Source organism: Tenrec ecaudatus, chromosome 6, assembly GCF_050624435.1.
Source record: "Tenrec ecaudatus isolate mTenEca1 chromosome 6, mTenEca1.hap1, whole genome shotgun sequence".
Lineage (NCBI taxonomy): Eukaryota > Metazoa > Chordata > Mammalia > Afrosoricida > Tenrecidae > Tenrec > Tenrec ecaudatus.
In genome coordinates this window covers 71,452,559-71,474,925 of record NC_134535.1, presented here as the reverse complement: position 1 = coordinate 71,474,925, position 22,367 = coordinate 71,452,559, and the positions used below count along the sequence as shown (strand labels likewise).

General features: G+C 39.0%; 1 protein-coding gene and 1 pseudogene across 2 annotated transcripts in view; both read left to right on the top strand.

Annotated features, from left to right (window-relative positions):
* SLC16A7 (solute carrier family 16 member 7) overlaps positions 1–22,367 on the top strand; it is a 213,503-nt gene that overhangs the window by 103,448 nt on the left and 87,688 nt on the right. For both annotated transcript variants that reach the window (XM_075551357.1, XM_075551356.1), the window contains one exon: positions 22,120–22,251. The gene's annotated coding sequence lies outside the window, so the exon portion shown is untranslated. The remainder of the gene's footprint in view (positions 1–22,119; positions 22,252–22,367) is intronic.
* On the top strand, positions 10,007–10,127 carry LOC142452151 (small nucleolar RNA SNORA36 family; annotated as a pseudogene).

Sequence of the window (22,367 nt, the reverse complement as noted above, 5' to 3'; positions counted from 1 at the left end):
AAACAGTATTTGACTTACATCAGAGCTTACAGTAGAGTCTTTTGAACCCAAATATGACATAATTTAAGGACTAGCTATAAAATTTTAATGTAAAGTATAAATTGGGCTGTTGTAGGAAATTAAATATAGTTTATTGATTCTGTATTAAAATATCACATAACGCTCTAGAACATGCTGAATATGTAATATGCCAGGTGCTATTTTCTTCCTGTCTGTGAACATATGTTCATGTGGTTTGTTTGCAACATTGACCCAAATGCCCTAGTTTTTTAGAACATTTTCTGCGTGATAAACTAGAAACATACTTCCATATTTTAACTTTGATAAATGAACAGAAAATTATACCAGAATTCTGAGGCTATCACACGATAAATTTTATGGAAACGAAGTTATGATTTGAGAATTGAATAAAACTCTAAGTACTTAAAAAAAACACAGCAACACAAAAGAACTACGGGGTGTCCTTTAAGAGCCTCTAGCATTCAATTGTTAAGAAGACTGTCTGAAAATGGAAATCAGCCAACTGAGTCTTTCCAAAGAACTCTCTTCATTTCACCCATGGCTGTTAGGAAGCTTGGGAAAGTGATTCAAATAAGCCTATCTGTGCTTCACTTCATTTTAATTGACTACCATTTTCTGAGATAAGGGAAGAGATTTGTGTTTCATACACAAAGAAAATCTACACCAAGAAATGAACTATGTTAGTGTCTTAAAGCAAAGAATATGAGGACAGAGTACCTCACAGCTCATGTAATCCTGTCTTGTCTTTTTATAAATGAAGAGAATACGATGTGGTGTGACTTTACTTGGTCAACTGGTTTACAACATGTAGTTTACAACATTTACTGTTCATATGCATTAAAATCTTCCATAATGCTGCATGCATTAAGTCCCCCCCAAAAGGTATTTAAACATATCTTTGGGATCAATGGATGACTGAAGACAAGTTTTCTCAGGAGTGTACATGTTTTCTTATCCTTAAAGTGCCCTTAAAAAAAGGACACAAACATGGCATTTTGTGCCATGGGGCGTTGAGGGGGCGGGGGTGGACACAGTTTTGAAGCCAGTGCTGATATCAAATTTATAAGAAAATTCAAGTAGGCATCTTTCCAAATTATTAGAATTCTGCATCAAGTTAACAGGCATGCTGTCCCCCACACAACAGCAGTTGTTAGATGATTAAACATTGTAAGGAAGGTTGGGTAGACCTCAAAGATAAAGTCAAGGCAGAGATTAGCTGATGAGGGTACAGTGTCTGCTTTTGGTATACCAAAGGACACATTTCAATAGATTGTATCATAGAATATAAGAGAGTCACAGGAAGCTTATTATGAAGAAATTTTAAGGAAATTAGGAAAGTTCCTTGGTATGAAAAAGGCTTGGAAAGTTGTAAAGTTGTTTTTTTTTTCTCACCATGACAAGTTCTGAGAATATTTCCCCCATCATAAATCATCACAAATTCTTTAAGGGTAAGCAAGGGCTGTTATGAAAGAATTTTGTTGGGAAACCTTAGTCCACCCATTGTCCAGCCCTGATCTTGCCCCTTCAGATTTCTATTTGTTTGGGAAAACACACACATTTCAGAGGCGCATATCTGAGTAAAGTGTAGTGCACGGCATTCTTCAGGGAAAGGGAATTGCAGAAGTCTTCCATAGTGTACAGATCTAGAAAGGGCCTATGTCAAGAGACAATAGCTTCAGTAGTTTGGTTTAGTAAATGTTTCTATGATTTGATAGCATCATTTTTTTATTCCACACTTTTTTTTAAGCTGGTGCAAATAGATCTATCTACAGCCTTTTGTGAGACACACAAAACTCTCGGGTTGGCTATACTTTAGAAGATTAGAAGACCCCCAATTCATTAACGTCCCATGCACAGCAGAAAAAAACACTGCCCATTCTTGTACCATTCTTATGATTGGCTGCTAATTATATTACAGTGATTCATAGGGTTTCCATTGGTTCATTTTCAGGCCTTTGTTTCTAGTCTGTCTCAGTTTAAACTCCTTCGAAACCTGTCCAACATCATAATAATACACAAGCCTCCACTGCAAAGGGATTGTGATTACGTATGCAATGAGTGGCTGGGAAAAGAGCCCTGGTCTCCTCCGTGGAAGGTGAGGGTACTACCAGTGAATTAAAAATGCTTTTACAGAACTCTCTGCATATTCTTCCAAGGAATCAGACCATCTGACTGGTGTCCTACTTAATCCTGCAAAAGGATTATAAGAAAAGGTGCCAAGACTATACCCTTTAAAAACTTTGGTCTAGCTTTAATGACTTTAATTTTGATATCATCTGTTTTTATTTCTGAGTAATTATGTTAACCAATGGGCCACAAAAACCCAGTGATTTAGGGTTTTTCTTTTTGTTCATCCCACCTAAGAGGTGTTGTTCCAGCAAATAACCCCCAAATCTTGGGGGTATTTCTCTCTCACTCGTACTTTGTAGGAGGTTATGAGCAAGCTATGCTTCTTGTTGACTCAGATTTGACTAACCTTCACAGACATTCTGATGAGAGACTAAGGCTAAAGGATCATAACTTATATTGGAATGTAGGAGCTAGAAGTGTAAAGACAAGGGACACAAACATATTTTAACCGTCCTTTAGGCAATTGCTGTTAGACCGGGTTGACTAGAGGAACAAACCCAGAGACACTCATGTGTACAGAAGACAGCTTTATATCAAAGAGCAATCGCATATTCAAGAAACATCCCAGCCCAATTCGGATCAAGTTCATAAGTCCAATATTAGCCCATATGAAATTCCTCTTTAGACTCACTTACCAAGCACAAGCAGTGATGCCGAATGCCGGAAGATCTCAGGCTGGTGGGTGGAAAGTCTTGTGGATCCAGTGGCAATGGAAGCATCTCAGTGATGGTGTGGGTCTTCACATGACTCCTCTACGGGGCTCTGGCAGCTCTTCGAGTAGTTCCTTGAGGTTTGTCCGTAAGAATGTGAAGCAGAGAGAGATAGTCTGTCCTGCCTCCAGGGAGGAAGAGAGGAAGTTCCCAGAATCCTCATGAGAAGGCCACGCCCACAAGGAGGCACCAGGCTATGACCTGATTGACAGGCTAGACTCTACCACTTCACACTTAATATAATGAGGCTGAGATGAGATTATGCAACTTCCACAATGGCCTGTGTGGGTAGATTTATATTCCTTTGGTCAAAGCAAGCCAGCTGGCCAAGCTTGGATTAGAGAGCAGGGAGAATGGGAAGTGTGAGGGCAAAGAATGGCAAAGAACACATAATTAGGGGATTCCAAATTAGATATGAAAATAAATTTCCCAATTTTATTCACTCACAAATGTGTAGCAGGAGAAGCAGCTGATACCTATTGAGTTTTACAAGGTCTGCTGTTCTCTGCTGAGTTATAGTGAGTTAATGTGGCCTTTCCATCCATAATTCCATATGTGATGTAAATCTAGACTTCATGCACTTGTGTCTATAATTCCCCTTTGAAAGGAATTATCTGTTAATGAACAGGAATAGGATATGATTAAGTTTTGACCAAAATATTTACTTATTTATGTCACGTTACTTATTTCTAAATTGTATATAATGACCATGTCTAGGCATCCTCTTCACAACTTATATAAGAACTTCATAAATTCATTGATGTGTAACTGAAAACAAAATAACATAAACAAAAAGGAAATTTTAAAAATGTAGGTAAGATTGCTAAATAAAATACATGCTTCAGTTTAATTGTCCTACCTCTCAGTAACCTTGGTTAAATTAATTGTAGACCAGTTAAAACTAACCTATTTTCAAAGAAGATATTAAAATCAAAATTAGGGCAAATACTACAATAAGTAAAGAATAAGTTTAAATATTGATAAAAATAAGTTTTCTATAATTCTTACCTGAACCCTAAAATGCTGAGTATTTTCTTATTATTATGTACCTTTTTGATCACTTATTTGAAATTTTGCTGGACATAGAGTTTTGTATCACTCATTTTTATCGAACATTATTTCATAATTACATTCCATGATAAATAATTTTCATAGCTATCATTAAATGCAGAATAATAGCATTTAAAAAATACATGATAGTAAGTTTTTAACCATTCTTCACAATTTGATGCTTGGGTTATTCTTAATTTTCTGCTGATTACCTAAGGGAGCAGAGGCAGGGTAATAGAATCATGAGAAGACACCTAATGAGTGTTGGGAAACAAAGAGATATGTCATATAGAGCCAAATATGTTCAAGATTCTAGAATGAACAATTGTTTACAGGACACTTCTGTCATCAAATGAGCAGAGAACGCAATAGTCCAGGAAAGTTTATTTTTGTAGAACTAGAAGACCATGTTTCTCCATGCTTCTGGCCAGATTGACTCACCTTGCTGTGCGGGTTACAATTTCTTCCCCCAATGATATTTATTGTTTTTTATAAAAATATCTAGGGTGTTCTAACATATTTCTCAATTTGTGTCAAAGGTATTGAGATAGCTTATGGGATATATATATATATATATGAGAAAATATAAAATTATATATATAATGATCATATATATGATCATTTTATTGGGGGGCTCATATAACTCTTATCACAATCCATACGTCCATCCATTGTGTCAAGCACATTCGTACATTTGTTGCCATCATCATTCTCAAAACATTTGCTTTCTACTTGAGCCCTTGGTATCAGCTCATTTTTCCCCTCCCTCATGAACCTTTCATGATTTATAAATTATTTTGTCATGTCTTACACTGTCCAACATCTCCCTTCACCCACTTTTCTGTTGTCCATCCCCCAGGGAGGGGGTTATATGTAGATCCTTGTAATAGATTCCCCCTTTCTATCCCACCTTCCCTCTCCCCTACCAGTATCTCCATTCTGGTCCTCAGGAGTCATCTCTCCTGGATTCCCTGTTTTCAGTTCCTATCTGTACTAATGTCTAGCTGGATTTGTAAGGTAGAATTGGGATCATGATAGCTGGTAGGAGGAAGCATTAAAGAACTAGAGGAAAGTTGTATGTTTCATCATTGCTATACTGCACCCTGACTGACTCGTCTCCTCCCCAGGATCCTTCTGAAAGGGGGTGTCCAGTTGCCTACAGATGAGCTTTGGGTCCTCACTTCACATTCCCCCTCATTCACAGTGACATGATTTTTTTTGTTCTTTGATGCCTGATACCTGAACCCTTCAACATCTCATGATCACACAGCCTGGCATGCTTTTTCCATGTGTGATTTGATGTGTCTCAGCTAGCTGACCGCTTGTTTATCTTCAAACCTTTAAGACCTCAGGCACTTTATCTTTTGATAGCCAGGCACCATGAGCTTTCTTCACCTCATTTGCTTATGCACCTGCTTTGTGTTCATCATCTTGTCAGGAAGGTGAGCATCAAGGAATTCCAGTTTAATAGAACAAAGTGTTGTTGTATTGAGGGAGTACTTGAGTGGAGGCCCAAATGTCCATCGGCTACCTTCATACTAAACCTATAAATATATGCACATAGATATATTTCCCCATCATTGTATATAAATATATTTACATATGTACATGCCTGCATTTAGACCTCTATAAATGCCCTTTGCCTCCTAGTTCTTTCCTCTATTTCCTTTTACTGTCCTCTTGTCCCACTGTCATGTTCAGTCTTCACTTGGGTTTCAGTAATTCCCCTCAGTTACATTGCCCTTGATCAAGTCCTGTCACACCTCTTACAGCCTCCTTGCCACTGATTTTGGATCACTTATTGACCCCTTGTCCCTGGGTTTGTTAACACCACTCTCTTTCCCCACCTCCTCCTGTCCCACATCCCTCCAGAACCATCTGTCCCATTGTTTTCTCCTCCAGAGTATTTATCCAACCTATCTTATCTAGATAGACCTGCAGAGATAATACTATGCACAAAAACAAGACAGCAAAACAAAGGAACAAAATAAAACAAACCAATAACACACACAAAAGAAAATCTGCAAATAGTTCAAGGTCTCTTTGTTGACCTTTAGGAGTGTTTTCTGGTCCAGTCTGATGGGGTCCCACACCCTGGCCCCAAAGTCTAATTTTGGTATTCCCTCAGGACTTCCTTGCTTTGCTCCCCTTGCTGTTCTGTTGAACGACCTTAGTGTTTTGCTTCAGTATGGTGGGGTTAGATCGTGTGCAATTCCAAAACTGTGTCTCCAGTGTTGTCCTACAGGCTATGGGTCTGTGAGGGATGTCGTGTTTCATAGAGGGGCCGACCATATGGTCCTCTCTGTGTATTGGGTTATAGTTTTTAACTGTATTCTTTTTTAGTGGATGTTTTCATGGAAATTGGGAAAGGGATTCTATTGCTTTGTCATAGTCTTATGAACATCTGTATTTCATTTTTAAACTCCCTTTGTTTAGTGCTCTTTAATACATAATTATGTACCTTCTTTTCTAAATTGACCAAAGAAAATCTTTGAAAGCTATAGGTTAAGTGGAAGATCCTAAATCTTAGGTATAATTGTTTTTCTATTCTTTGGCCTAAGAATGCTATTAAATATTATAAATGGCCTTCCAACTTTGCTCCAAGGAATTCTAAGTTAGGTGCAGTACAGCTGACTTCCACTAATAGTGAAGTAACAGCAGGAAACACTGCCTAGTCCTGTGCCATCTCACAGTCACTATTATATATGAGTTCATTACCACAGCCACTGTGCCAATCTATCGCCTTAACTGTCTTCTTTGATTCCTTTTGTTTTATGGAGCATGCTGACCTCCAGGGACTGACTAATCTTTGCCTGTAACATGTCTAAATACATGAGACAAAATCTCTCCATCCTTACTTCTAAGGACTATTCTTCCTAAGATAACTTTGCTTGTTCTATCAATCCACAGTACTTTCAATATTTTTTGCTAACACTATAATTCAAATGCATCAATACTTCTATAGTCTTCCTCATTAAGTGTCCAACTTTTGCACTCATTTGAGGTAATTGAAAACATTATGTCTTGGGTCAGACATATTTTAGTTTTTGAAATTACATCCTTGTTCTTCAAGGTGTTTTAAAGAGATCGTGTGCAGTAGATTTGCCGAGTGCAACATCTCATGTAATTTCTTGATTATTGAGCATTAATAGTCATGAGCATTAATTTTGGATTCAAGCAACTTCAATCTTTTCTCTATTTATGACTAATAATCATAAAAATAATAACCTAAACAACAGTAAAATCAAACAACACTATGTTGCTATCTTTATCTATCTATCTATCTATCTATCAATCATCTATGTATCCTTAACTCTGGGAAACAAAAAGACTGCAAGTGTCATAATACATGAAACACTAAACTCAATTTATCACCAACGAATTGGAAATGGATGTAACTTTTGAGTTGACTTTTTTATCCAGACAAACCAGATTACATATACTACTTACATTAATGGAGCACGATGCCTTTTGTTTTTTTAGCAACTCGTCTTTTCTGATGATGTGTCCAAGATAAGTGAACTGAACTATAGTGCTGTACTTTGTTCTAAGTAGCATTCTGGTGGTACATCTTCTAAGCCTGCCGTGCTCACCCTTCCAGCAGCCTATGACAGCCTTTTTCATTGTGATTTCCAGATAATGCATGTTGCACAGGTTGAGGGCTGTGTCAGCGCTGCATCACCACACGAGGCTTCTGACACCATTTTCTCCAACAGACCGTGCTTGCATCCTGTCTCATTTGGCAATTCTCCAAAGATTTCAAACATTTTCATGATGCTGTTACATCCTTAATAGATAACAATCTGTGTAAACATGACTCTTATATGCCCTGGAAAGCCAAAATAGAAACAATTCACTCTACAGTCTCTTCGTGGCAATGGTCTAGAATGGAATAGGAGATATCCCTAAAGTATTCCTCTGGTCAGTATTCACCGACACCACATGTTGGATAGGTCAACTAGGCTTCAGTTTTCCTTTTACATTGTCCAGTTTTTGTATGCTTCTGAACTGATTGAAAAGACCATGACTATAGTTGGGCTGTACCTTAGTCAGACTGTCTTTGCTTTTAATAATTTTAAAGAACTTTTTGCAGCAGATTTACCTAATGTAATGTGATATTTGATGTCTTGATTGCTGCTTTCCTGGATATTGATTATTGAGCAAAGTAGGATGAAGCTGTTGCTAAACACACTTTCTTCATTTAGATTGCTTATTAGCACAGTTGTGAGGATTTTTGTTTTCTTCATGTTCAGGAGTAATCCTTATGGAAGACTATATTTTTTGAATTTCATCAAATGATTCAAATCACCTTCATTTTTATCAAGCAGGATCATCTCATCTTAATATTGAATGTTGTTAATGGGTCTTCCTCCTATAATTCAATTTATTGGATTGTTCAACATACATAATGCATGAATAAAGGGAAAATTATAGGCATGCATCATGCCTTTTCAGTGTTTAACCACTCAGTAGTTTTCTCCAGACAATTGCCTCATGAGTCATGTACAGGTTTTTCATGGGCACAGTTAAGTGTTATGAGTTCTCATTATCATATATATATATATATATATATATATATATATATATATATATATATATGATACACAATGTAGATTCCTTTCACATAGCCTATAGAATACAGGTAAACTTCTTATTTTCTGGTATTCTTAGTATTCTTAGCTTTTGGCCAAGATCCATCTAACAAACTACAGTGATATTCCATGTTACACACCCTCTTCTGAATCTAGATTGAACTTTTAGATTTCCCTGTAACTATTATCTTTTGTTTAATTATGTTCTCCCAAATTATAAGATCATGTGATATTGATGATATTGTTTGATACTTTCCACATTCTGTTTGATCATCATCTCTAGAATGTGCACAGTTAGGAATTCATTTCCATTTGTTGGCCAGGTTTTAAGTTTCTTTACATATATGAATGAGCTCTTCCAGAGTTGAATCCTTTTGTTACCATTTTGTCAATTGGTATTCGTCAGTTCCTGGAGCCTTGTATATACAAGTGCCTTCAATGCCGTCTGAATGTCTTCATGCAATACCAGAATTTATTGGTCACAGTACTTCTTGAAATTGTTGAATATCAGCCATTTATTTTGAGTACAATGGCTTTGGATTTCTTCCATATTCTTTTCATGCATACTGCATCTTGCAATGCTTGCCTGTAGAAACCTTCAGCGATGCTGTTCAATGCTTGGATTGTCATTAGCAGACCATATTGTGTGAACTCCTGGGCAAGACCAATGTGCAAAAGCCAGTTTCTATTGGTTTTCATTTTGCTACTAATGGAGAGGTTGGCAGTTTCAAACCCACCCAGTGCACCACAAAGAAAGGCCTAGAGATCTGTGTCCACTAGGATTACAACCAATAAAACCTCATTTCCATTGATGTGGTAGTTACATAATCTGGTGTTAATTTGAGAGGATTACAAGTGAACGGGTGGCTTCTGGCTTGTCAATTAAGACATGACCAATGAAGCTCTGTGTGGGCATGGCCTTCTCCTGAGAATTCTGGAAATCCTGATTTTCCTCCTTGGAGGTGGGAAACACTTTCTCTCTCTCAGCTCACTCCCTGGGAGACACTTTGCTGACAAGACACATGGCGCTATGCCCTGGGAGCTGGAGAACCACATGGACCTACCCTGATGCAGCCAGAACCCTGGACCTGGAGAAGCCATGTGGCGACCCCTGCCAGAGCTGAGATGTTTACACTGCCACTGGATCTACAAGACTTTCCACCCACTGGCCTGTGGTGATCTTCCTGCATTCAGCATCATTGCATGTGTTTCATGAGTCTGACGAGGACTTTGTAGATTGATGTCAGACATATGGGCTAATATCGGACTTTTGAACTTGATCTGGACTGGGCTGGGATATTTTCTCAATATTCCACTGCTCTTGTATAAAAAATTCTTTCTTAAGCACTTGAGTTTCTGTGGATTTGTATCTCTAGTCTACCCGGACTCACACATCTGAGGAACTCAGTTGTAATACATGAGGTGTTTATGTGTCTGAATTGACTCATTATCAATTTTTTTAAGTAAGATACAAATTTAACTATCAGAAGAAATTGCTTATAAAAAGTTATGAAAACTGCTCCCCTTATCTGGTAATTGAACTTTGGGATATTGAAATGGGCCTGGGGTAAATAAGTGGATAGAAAGCATTCCCCTCTATTCATCTCTACCCCAGCCCACAGCACTGAAAAAAAAAAGTTACGAAAAACCACATTTAATACAAACACAAGTACTTAGTTTAATTCACAATAAGTTACCATTTAGGAATATGTTTATATTTGTATCTTAATAATTTGTTTTTAATTTTAGAATTTTTGTATTTTAAAGTTTTCAATAAGAAGAACCCAATTGTATAATAAAATAAAATAGAATGTTTAAACATTTTAAAACATTTAAATTTTGGTGAGCCAAAATATGGCTACAAATCATAGGAATACCATTAAACAAAAATATCAAAATGCGAAACCAATATTTTCCTCAACATATTCTACCTCTAGGTCTATATCCTTTTGACAGTGATATCTTTTTAACCTTTCTCAGAAGAATTATATGCTCTTCAATTTACAACACATGAAAATGGCCATTTTGGCATCCCCCGGGGATTCAAATCATGTCCTTTCATATATTCTTAGAATTTTGATAAAAAAGATAAGTCTGAAGGGCAAGATGAGGATTGAAGGGTAGATACTGTAAGGTTTCACAGTGAAATTCTTATAATGCAGTCCTTGCTACCTACATAGACTGAGGAGGTGTATTGTTATGATGGGGAAAAAATAAAATGAAAATCCTGACTCAACTTTCTTGTCTCTTTTCTCACCTAAAACTTAATAATAGGCTCCCATGGTTCTTCAAAAATATGTTTCAAGACTAATTCTTTAAAATCCTCCACACCCCCCAATAGATCTTCTAAGCTGACATCTCTTTTGAATTTAGCAAGCCCAACAGATCCCCTTAGAACTGACTGTTCTGATTGGTTATTTCCTTGAAGACACCATAACGAGATTAAGACAAGTGTCTTACTGAGATAACGTGTCTGCAGCCACCCACTGAATGCAGAGATTTGTTTGGAATAAACCTGTACATGTGTGAATTAGATATATAGTAGTAATAAGTTTTTCTTTCCAGTACACTTTAAAATAATGAAAATGTATGCCCCCTTTCCTTTTTACTCGTTTAGTATGCCTTGTGTAGAATCTCTAGGAGGTGCAAATGTGTGCACAATTACTGATTGCAAGGGTGACGGTTCCCACTTGCTGGTGTGTCTCTGGGAATACAGGCCTGTGGGTGGGGAATTCTGCTTTAAAAAAGTCACAGCCTTACAAACCTTCTAGGACAGTTTTTATTTTCATATTTGGTACCACTATGAGTTAAAATCAACATGATGGCAACTAACAATAGTAGTAACAGTATCTTGAATGGCATTTCATACCAGTGCCTATTGACTTCCATGTCAGAATTGACTCAGTGGCACTGAGTTTGGATTTTTGTGTACTTTATGATGAATGAATTGAAATTGCATTATACATTTCCCTAATGACAGTTTCAGTTTTCCAAAATTATAGGCAATATTTCCCTGTACATTCAGTAATGTATATGTATCATTAAGAGGGGAAAATCTTTATAAAAGTACTTAGAGCATAGCTTTATAAAAATATATTTAAAAGTTCTTATTAAGTAGGAGTTAATATATATCATATGCCATAGTTCAATAACATCTAGCAGAATTGTACAATTGCTATCACAATCAATCTCCAAACATTCTTTCTCTTCATGGACTCCTTGATATCATTTCCTTTTTAAAATCATTTTTAATCATTTATTGGGGACTCTTACAATTCTGATCACTATCCATACATACATCCATTGTGTCAAGCGCATATGTACATTTGTTGCCATCATCATTCTCAAAATATTTGCCTTCCACTTGAGCCCTTAATATCAGCTGCTCATTTTCTCCCTCTCTCTCCACTTCCCCCTACCTCATGAACCCTTCATAATTCATAATTGTTATTATTTTGTCATATGTTGTATTGTCCCACCTCTCCCCCTGCCGTCTTCTCTGCTGTCCATCCCCAGGGAGGAGACTGTAAGTAGATTCTTATAATCAGTTCCCCCTTTCTATCCCATGTTCCCTCCACCCTCCAGGCATCACCACTCTAACCACTGGTCCTGGAGGCGTCATCTGTCCTGGATTCCCTGTGTTTCCAGTTGCTATCTGTACCAATGTACATCCTCTGGTCTAGCCAGATTTGTAAGGTAGAATTGGGATCATGATAGTGGAGGGGGCGGGGAACGAAGTATTTAAGAACTAGAAAAAAGTTATAAGTTTCATCATTGATACTCTGCACCCTGACTGGCTCATCTCCTCCCCACAAGCCTTCAGTAAGGGGGTATCCGGTTGGCTGCCAAAGGGCTTTGAGTCACCACTCTGCACTCACACATTTACAATGATAGGATTTTTTGTTCCTGGATGCTTGATACCTGGTCCCTTCAATAGCTTGTGGTCACACAGGCTGGTGTGTTTCTTCCATGTGGGCTTTGTTGCTTCTGAACTAGATGGCCCCTTGTTTATCTTTGAGCCTCCAAAACTCCAGAAGCTATATTTTTTGATAGCCGGACACCATTAGCTTTCTTCACCACATTTGCTTTTGCACACGTTTGTCTTCAGTGATCATATCAGGAAGATGTGCATCCTGGAATGCCAATTTAATAGAACAATATGTTCTTGCATTGAGTAAGTGCTTGAGTGGAGGCCCAATGTCCATCAAATGCCTTAATACTAAACCTATAAATATATGCACGTAGATCTGTTTCCCTACACTCTTAAATAAATATATTTACATATGTACATTCCAGTCTTTAGACCTCTATAAATACCCTTTGTCACGAGTTCTTTCCTGTATTTCCTTACATTTTCCTCTTTTTCCACTGTAATGCTCAGCCTTCATTTGGGTTTCAGTAATTTCTCTCGGTTACCTTGCCCTTGTTGAATGCCTACCAGGTCTCTCACATGCTCCTTGCCACTGATTTTAGATCACTTGTTGCTCCCCTGTCCCTGGGTTGGTCAGCACCACCTCCTTACCCCCTCGTCCCCTTCTCCTGTGTCCCCCTGGAACTATTGGCCCCACTGTTTTCTCCTACAGACTATTCATCCAGTCTCTCTTATCTGGTTAGGTCTTTAAAGATAATAATATGCACCAAAAATTAAGCCATAGCAAGACAGGCGATGGGTGAGAACACAGCGATGACAACAAAAAGGGAAACCAATTACCCATAGAAGAGTAAATTAATTAAAAGAAAAAAAATTAAAGGAAAGAAAACTTCTGTAAATAGATTAAGGTCTGATTTTTTATCTCTAGGCTTATCATTCTGTCAGGTCCCATGGGGTACCATGCTTTGCCCCCAGAGTCTGTCCTTTGTACTCCCTCAGGGGCTCCCTGCTCTGCTCTCACAGTTGCTCTGCCGCACACATTGAGTGGTTTGCCTCGGTGTCACAGGGTCAATCTGGTCCAGTCCTGACACTGAGTCTCCAGTGTTGTCCCCCTTAGGGTCCTAGGCCATCAAGGGACAGTGTGTCTCCTAATGGGATCAGCCATATTGTCCACTCATGTCCATTGGCTGTTCAGAGCAGGATATAGTCCTCCAGGCCTGATGGACCAGGATGTGCTTCACTGTCTCTTCTTCCCCATTCATCTGCTCCCATGTGTTCTGATCAGACATGTCCCTCTCCCCTAGCTGCAGCTTCAGTGCCATCCTCTCAAGTAAATTCTTCTTGGGTGAGGGGTGGTTGTCCACCTGACTGGTATGGGGGCTGAGTCATCAGGCCCATCCCCTAGCTCCTCACTCCTTGCCGGTGCACTGCATTCTCTGGCATTGGCTTTATATCTGCTCCTTCTTTCCCTGTGGAGACACAAACAATATAGAATCATATAATCTGCAAATAATGATAATTTCCTATCTTCCTTCCCCAGTTGAATGCCTTTAAAACTTTCATTTGTTTTATGTTGTTAGCTAGGACCTCCAGTATGATATTAAATAGGAGTGGGGACAAGGGTCATCCTTGTCTAGTCCCCTTTTTTAGTGGAATTGTTTTCATCTTTTCTCCATTAACAACCACATTAGCTCTTTGTTTTTCATATATACCTTGTATATTATTGAGGAATTTTCCTTCTATCCCTTTCTTCTTACGTGTCTGAAACAGCAATGGATGTTGTCAAATGCTTTTTCCGGGTCTATCGATATTATCCTGTGGTTCTTATCATTTTTCTGCCAATGTGGTGAATAATGCTGATGCTCTTCCATATATTGAACTGTCCCGGCATCCCTGATATGAATCCCAATTTTTCATGATGAATTATTTCTTTTTAATATGCTTTTGTATTCTATTGGCCAGTATTTTGTTAAGGATTTTTGTATCAATGTTCATTAGGGATATTGGTCTATAGTTCTCAATTCTTGTGGCATCTTTGCCCACTTTAGGTATCAGAGTTATACTAGCTTCACAGGAAGAGTTTGGGCATTTTCTGTCTTTTTCTATGTTCTGGAAGAGTTTGTATAGGATTACTGTCAATTCTTCCATGAATGCTTGGGAGAATTCTCCTGTGAAGCCACCTGGTCCGGAGGATTTTTTTGTTGGTAATTCCTTGATTTTGTTTTCTATATCTTCCATTGCTATGGGTCTGTTGAGGTTGTTGACATCCATCTGGGATAGTCTAGGGAGGGATTGTGTTTCCAAATATATGTTCATGTCTTCTAAATTGTTGAATTTGTTAGAATATAGACCATCATGTTACTGTGTAATTATCCTTTTGATTTCCTTGAGGTCTGTTGTAATGTCCCCTGTTTCATCCCTCATCCTTTCAAATGTTTGTTCCTTCTTTTCTTTGGTTAGGTTTGCTAGGGGTCTATCAATTCTGTTAATTCTTTCAAAGAACCAACTTTTAGTGGCATTAATTCTTTCCATGGTTTTCTTGTTTTTCCTCTCCTGTATCTCGGCTCTAATTTTTATTATATCTATCCTCTTGCTATTAGTGGGGTTGCTCTCTTGACTCTATTCTAATTTGGTGTACGTTTTGTGTCAGTATATCATCCATGAGTCTCTCTTCTATTTTAATCTGTGCATTTATTGCTATCAGCCTTCCTCTGATCAATGCCTTGCTGTATCTCACAGGTTTTGGTACGTCGTAATTTCATTCTCATTGGTTTCTAGAAACTTTGTGTTTTCATCTTTTATCTGGATCAATACCCACTCCTTTTGCAATAGGAAATTGTTTACCCTCCAATTGTTTACCCTTGTTTTCTTCACTGTTCTTCCGTTAATTTCCAGTTTTATGGTGCAATGATCAGAGAGAGGTTTCTGTATAACCTCTATGTGCTTAAATTTACTCAAGTCCAACTTGTGTCCCAGCATGTGGTCTATTTTCGAATATGTGCCCATGTGGACTTGAAAAGAATGTGAATTTTTTTTTCACGCAGGTAGAAAGCTCTGAAAATATCAAGTCCTCGAATTGTGCTATTTAGATCTGTAGACTCCTTGTTGAGTTTCTTTCACAATGATCTGTGTTTTTCAGAGAGTGGTGTATTAAAGTCACCAACTATAATTGTTGAGCCTGTGATCTCTTTTTTCATCTTTTGGGGTGTTTCATTAATGAATTTAGCAGGTCTCTCCCTAGGTACATATATATTATTATTATGCTCACTGGTCCTTGGTCTATTGTTCTCTTGAGCCTTATATAGTGCCCCTCCTTGTCTCTGGTTATGGCCTTTATCTTGATGTCAACTTGGTCAGCTATTAAGATCACTACCCCTGCTTTTTTTGTATTACCATTTGCTTGGTATACTCACAAGCAAACTGACGCCCACTCACACACACACAGTTAAAATGCAGAGTAAAAAAAGTGAAAACAGTAAAAAAGAAAAGAAAACAACTAAAAAAGGAGAATAAAATCTGCCAAGCCTGTCGTAGGAAATAGAGTCGAGCTAGAAGAAGAGGAGAAAAGGAGAAAACGTTAAAGAAGGACACAAGGAGAGAAGAGAGAAGGAAGGAAAAGAGGGAATTTTAAAAGTAGTTGAAGAAATAGCTGACCCCACGCTGTGCTGTGTGTAGCACTGACTCGTCCTGTGTGCAGCACTGTCTGAGGGCTGCCCACTGGGAGGACAGGGTTGTCCTAAGCAGAGTGAAGGGGCCTGGGAACCGGCAGTGGCATGTGAAAGGAATGAGAGGGAGCAGAGACAATCATGGGAACAGAAAGAGAAGCGAACAGAACAAAGACAGAAAGAGGAAAGGAAAAAAAGAGAATAAAGAGAAAGAAGGGGGAAAAACCCAACTGTGTTCACTAATATTGTCTGTGATGGTAAAGAGGGAGGAGAGAGAGAAGGAGGAAATATGGAGATAGATGATCCCTGATTGCTTGGATGTGGGGCCAGAGGGGTTTAGACCCTGCCCCACAATGCCAGGTTGGTGTGCCCTTTTAATGCCGGGACCCAGTGGTGCTGGGCAGAATTGCCCTAGTTGATGAGACCGCCTTAGAGGTCTGACGGAGATTTCCTGAGCAGCGTAGCGCGGTGTAGATCTTTGTCTCAGCTGCCTTGTGTGGTTCACAGCACTCCCACGATGGCAGGCTGAAGTTCCTCCTGCTGCTTGGTTTGATTTGTCCGTAGTGGAGGGTAGTGATCTGAAAGCCAGTAGTGGCATATGATAGGAGAGAGTGGGAGAGAAGAAGAGAAAGAGGGAAAAAAGAAAAAAAAAGAGGGAAAAAGAAGAAAGAGAGGGAAAACCCCCCAATATGAACCTCAGCTCATTGAGACTGACTAATTGGAAAGATAGAAGGGTTTTGAATAAATAGAGAAGACAGAGAAGAAGGCCAGGAGATAACTGAGACTTGATCTCCTGTCCGTGAGGCTGGAGGAGTTCCATCTCTTCCTCAGGTAGTGGGGTGGTGTGCCTGTTTGATGTAGGGCTCCACAGATGCCGTGTGGGATTACTTCAAAGGCAAGATCGCACCCGTGGCCAGGCGTCAGTTGAGTGCTGGAGTTCGCTGGTGCACCTGCCTTGTGCTGTGTGTAGCACTCACAAATCATTTCCTTTTAAACCCCCACCCACACCCCAATCGCCAGCCCCCATCACCTTTACCCACCGCTGAAATCTTTATTCAACTTGCTGACCCTATAAGTTCATTAATCCTGGATTTCACATCGCAAAACACAGAAAAACTTATAACACAACTTCAAGACTCCCAGTGGCATAACACCTCTAAGATAAACCCATTGTGAACAAACCAAACAAAACAGAGCAAACATACAGAAAATGTTGAAAACCAGAACAGGTCCAGCGTGCATCAAGGGGAATCAATTGACCAAGTTTTAACAGTCCACGTCAGGTTTATTCCTTTGATCTTCTATATTTATATCTCCACTACACATAACCACTATCCGATCGTCCCTCAGTTAAGGATATAGCAAGATCACCGGAGGCTTATTTTCTATGCAGTTCCCACAAATGAATGTATCGCGGGGCCCCACTCTCATCTATTACCTGCTGCGCACTGTGTTCTCAAAGCTTGGCCTCTGAGACCAATGCCTCCTTTGACTTCAGAGTATACGGATTCTAATTCTTTCATGACTGATGATGGTGTGCTTCTTCCATGTGGACTTAGTTGACATCTGTGTTAGTCTGAGTATTTTAGAGAAACAAATCCACAGAAACTCAGAGTTTTATATAAAGGTTAAGTGCACATCAAGAAAACATCCGAACCCAGTGCTGCCCAAGCCCACAAGTCCAACATTAACCCATATGTCCAACACCAATCCACAAAGTCTTCCTCCATCTCACAAAACAGACGCAGTGATGTCGACTGCAGGAGGAAAGCCGAGTCAGTGAACGCATAAGCATCTCAGTGCTGGCAGGGGTCTCCACATATCTGCTCCAGTACCCAGGGCTGCATTGTGGTAGGTCCATGCAGGTTCTCCTTGGAGATGTCCTGCAGGAAGTGAGCCTTTCCAGTTGAATCAGGAAACTGGCTAAGGCAGCTGCACCCTGGTCCCACCATCAGAAAGCAAGAGACCCAAGAACTAGAAAGGTGAGGCTCACTGAGCCATTTAGCCCTCTGCCCTTCAATTAACCCCACATGTGTTTATCGGCCAGGTTGGCACAATAAACTACCTCATCATCTCACTGATATGGCTGTTTGTTTGTAGATGTTATTTTATCTGATAGCCGGGCACCATCTAATTTTGTCACCATATTTTGCTATCGCACTCATATCTTCTGTGTCCCCTCCCTGAGGGCAAGTATCTAGCAGGGCCATGATGTAAGAACTAATTGTTCCTAAATGGGAACTAGGATTTAGTGTGAGCTAAAACTCATCCCTGCATCTATGTGTCTTTATTTCTTTTTAGTTTTTTATCTGCCTTTGGCTCCCTTTCAAAACTGCTTGTTAATTTATGCTAGAGAATCTTATCAATCGTTCCCCATCATGAGCTTCCATTAATACTATCTTTGATTAGCCCCTGGAAATAATTTTTTTATAACCCTGTTGAGAGAGGGACATTGGGCCACTGTAGGCTAACTCCATATCATAGTACTTGAATTATTCACTTGTGGCGAATCAGTCCTTTCATGGCTGGATGCGGCTTACACAAAAAATGGAGGTTAATTGTCAGGGAAAATTTTACAATAATATTCAGGGAGAATGTCAGTCACAGGTTTGCCAGAATCATACATATCTTGATATAGCAAGACCATATTTGTCTGTCTACCAACAGTTCAACAATCTTGACAGCTATTTTTCACTTCCACCAATAGACACCATGTATTTTCCAACTTAAGTCCTCAGGTTACAAATGTGTCTGAGGTAGTGTCCAGCTTACCCAGTGGAGTTTCCACACTGAATCTCATGGAAGAAGTCTGTGGAGCATGCTGTGTGCCTTGCCGATCCAAGATTCTGTGTCCCAGCATTGCACAGCGCCCAGCCTGGGTGCCCAGGATGTATCCACACGCCTGGGTTCATGATTCCCATTTGGTGAATACCACCAAAGACACTCCCCTCGAGAATCCCCCAAAGTACTTTCAGTCACTCCCACTCCTCCCCCCACTGGAAATTGGTCCTCCCTCTTTTCCTACCAACAGACATGCTTTTGTGTTCCTCAAGACGTATTTGCTCCTTTTGCCTTCCTGATTTGTCTTTCCCCTCAGTATCCCTCATCCCTCTGATAGGGCTTTCTAATTGTTCAAAGGGACATCATCATAGATTTTACATGGCAGCCACTCAGTAGACAACATCTCTTTCCACTTCCTTGACCATGTGATCCCAGCTGAAATAAGGTGCCCACAGACAAAGTGACCTTCAAATTACCTACCTAGGGTAGATGGTGTATGGTTCATTGGCACTCGTCAGGCTGTCTGGCCCCCCTGGCCAGCCGACTAGATGCCCTACAGGCTTGAGCTTGTGCCTGGCCTGCTGGTTGTTCCTACACCAGTGAATTCATACGGTATTTGCCCTTTTGTGCTTGACTAACTTCCCTCAGCACAGTGTCTTCCTGATCCCTCCACATCTTGAGGTGTTTCAGAGTTTTCCCTGTTTTTTAGGGGTGTGTAATATTCCATTGTGAGTATTTACCAGAGTTTTTCATCCAGTCTTCTACTGATGGGAATTTAGGCTGCTTCCAGCTTCTTGTTATTGTGACCCATGCGGAAATGAACCTGAGCGATGGAGCCTTTTATGAATGATGTCAACTCTGCTTCCCCTGCCCCCCCCCCCGAATTCTAAAAGTATACTTACTAGAAATTAAGATAATTACTTGAAATAGAAAGTCTATTTTCTATTTTTCATTTGATGTATATGCAATTTTAAATTATTTATTTTTAAATTTTCCCACCACTATTACCTCAGTAGTTCGTTTAGCCCAATTACTGACCAGATGGCACTTTCAGAGTCCTCTCATTACAGATACAGTCTATGCCAAAAACTGGGTTTCGGGCTACTGATACTTTGTGGTCTATGTGATGTCTGTACAGCTCTTGTCTAGGTGTTAAATATTTCAGTCAATAGAATTTAACGGATGGTTTACTTTAGAAAATAAAATAGCTTCTCAGGATTAGACTCCAATTTTAATTCAATTACATTTTGGAAAAGAAAAGATTTGGTGCAGTTTAATTCCTGTTGTAAAATTGGGTGAGATGTCACCTGAACATTCATATATCCTTCTGATAAAAAGGGAGACTGAACAAAAAGAACCAATCCATTGTTGCTTAAGGAGTACATTATTTCTTTTAGGTGAAGGCATAGCCCATTTTGTAAGTAAGAGTTGAGGAAAATTGCAAGTTGTGGCTATAGGGCACTAGAGGAATTTATGTGGAAGTTTTGTGACCTCCTAACATTTATTTACCGTATATACTCAAATATAAGCCAACCTGAGTATAAGCTGAGGTACCTAACTGTTACCTGGGAAACCAGAAAAACTGATTGACTCAAGTATAAGCCCAGGGTGGAAAATGCAGATGCTATTGGCGAGTTTCAATAATCAAAACAAATGAAAATAAAATTACTAAAAATTGAGACATCAGTGGGGTAATGTATTTAAATATTTATTTTAAAATAAAGCATAAATAAAAGGACAAGTCATTTGTCATTAGTAAACCAGACAGTAAGTGGAAAATAGGTTCAACAAAAAGAAGGTATCAGCAATGATACCTTAAGAGTATTATTCCCTGAGTTCAATCAGCAACCAAGCTAAAATGTAAAGAGTTAAAATCCTTCAAAACGGAATTCATCATCATCATCCATATCCCAGTGCAGAGCTTCAGCTGGTGTGAGGTCATCACCATCACTGCTGTCATTTTCATACAAAGCGCAGTCTTCACTGCCATCCATAGCATTACTAACACTACATTTATGGAAGGCACGTCGCACCATGTCTTCTGGAATGTCTTCCCATGCATCTCGAACCCACTTTGCTATTAACTCTGCGTCAGGCTTTTCTCCTTTTGTTAGTCGGGTTTGACCAGATGACATCCATTCATGCCACATCCTTCCCGCATGGTCTTTAAAAGGCTTATTCAGCGATACACGTCATAGGATGGCTCTGATTGGTTAGATGTGAGTAAACAAACATTCAAAGCCCTGCAGTGTCAGCAGGGCTTTGAATAAACAGTGGAGAAACAGCAATCACCAGCGAAGGGAGCTCCTCCAGTCACTTTGGGGGACGGGGGGATGGGCAGCAAGATGTTACACCTCTCTGGGTTCCACTGACCAGTGTATTTTTGTGCTGAAAAATTCAGCTTCTACACGAGTATATGCATTAATTTGGAAATTTGATTGCTGAATATACTATTTCTGAGTTATAACTTGAAACACAAGCTTCTAGATGAAGTAGCTTGATTATCACTCTCTCACTACCAGAGTCAATTCTGATGCATAGTGACCCTATAGGACAGGGTTTCTGAGACTGAGCAATTTTTTTGGGGGGGGGGATAGGGCACCTCATTAGCATGTGGTTTCAGACTGCTGACCTTGTGGTTTGCAGCCCAATGCGTAACCACTACGCCACAAGGGTAATACCTCCCATTGCCATCAAGTTGACTTTAACTCTGGGCAGCCCTATAGGACATACTAGAAGTGGCCCATTGTGTTTCTCATGGTACAAGTCAGTGTTTCCCAAAGTTTGCGATGCCTCTCTCTGGATAGCACCCCCAGGATGTTGCAAAATCCAATGGGACCCTGAATAATTTTTTTTTCCTGAAAAAAAGGCCAGTAGAAAAGTATAAGGACTAAATTCTTTATATTGAGAACCAAATTTACTGTGAAATCAAGGCTTTTGAAGTATTGGGGAAATTTGTGAACTAATTAGAAATATTGGATTATTAATTTGAAGGTCTTTCCCTAAATGTATTTTGTTTTTATTACCCAATCTTTCTCAATGAATGATATACATGTTGATAATATTTCTTGTAGTTCTCTTCTAAACCTTGTATTTATTTACATTGAAGTGGATATTTGATTTATTGGATTGATATTTGGAGTTAATTATCTAAAGGAGTATAGGAAATTATTTGACAGTCATGGAAGATGAATTAAATATTCTGTGTCATAATGTTAGGGATGTAATCTAGTGCTATTTGTACTAAAGTGATTTGTAAAATTCAATCTCATATGTAATTCTTGTTTTTATTTCTTTAGATAATCCAGAGTCTGCTCTACTCCTATTCCTTTGTTTTGTTTTCAAATAACACATTTCAAGGAAGAGTGACTTAGCTTAAAGATTTTACAAATATATCAGAGACATCTCTTCAAGTGGATATCTGTCAACAGGTAAAGCTACATTTTTAATTCTTTAAAATACATATATATATATATATATTTATATAAATAAAATGAACAAGGCATTGAAGCATTAAGTTATATAAGGCATTGTAGAATTGTTCATA